The following is a 578-nucleotide window of genomic DNA, read 5'->3' on the forward strand; positions in this document are numbered from 1 at the left end:
ATTCCAACCCATCCTAACACAATCCTCACCACGTATGCCGATGACACACGTCTATTGTCAGTGAAGAATGATCCTTATATTGTATCCTAAAACCTCCAATCCCACATCACCACCCTTGAAGAATGGTGCCAAAACTGGAGGATTAAAATAAATTCCAATAAATCTCACCCAATCACATTTACCCTTCGACGTAAACCCATGACCTCTTCCTCTACAATATCCTTTAATAATACCCCACTTATTCCTGTCGAACAGATCCGTTACTTAGGACTACATCTCGACTAACGACTGACATGGAATCCTCATTCAAGACTAAAAAGACAAGAAACTGCTCGTAGATTCCGTTTATTGCAACATTTACTAGACAAACTGTCTAAATTGCCAATCCATTACAAAAGACTGATCTACATGACTATTATAAGGCCTATTTGGACATACGGAGTTGAGCTTTGGGGCTCCACTAAACCATCAAATTCCTCCAAAATCCAATCCTTACAGTCCAAAATCCTTCGTAAAATCCTTAATGCTCCTTACTTTGTCACAAATCAATTCATCCATCAGGACCTCAATGTTCCATA

The sequence above is a fragment of the Halyomorpha halys genome, unplaced genomic scaffold (assembly GCF_000696795.3).
Source record: "Halyomorpha halys isolate HHAL.00 unplaced genomic scaffold, Hhal_1.1 Scaffold1689.1, whole genome shotgun sequence".
In the NCBI taxonomy this organism is placed as follows: Eukaryota; Metazoa; Arthropoda; class Insecta; order Hemiptera; family Pentatomidae; genus Halyomorpha; species Halyomorpha halys.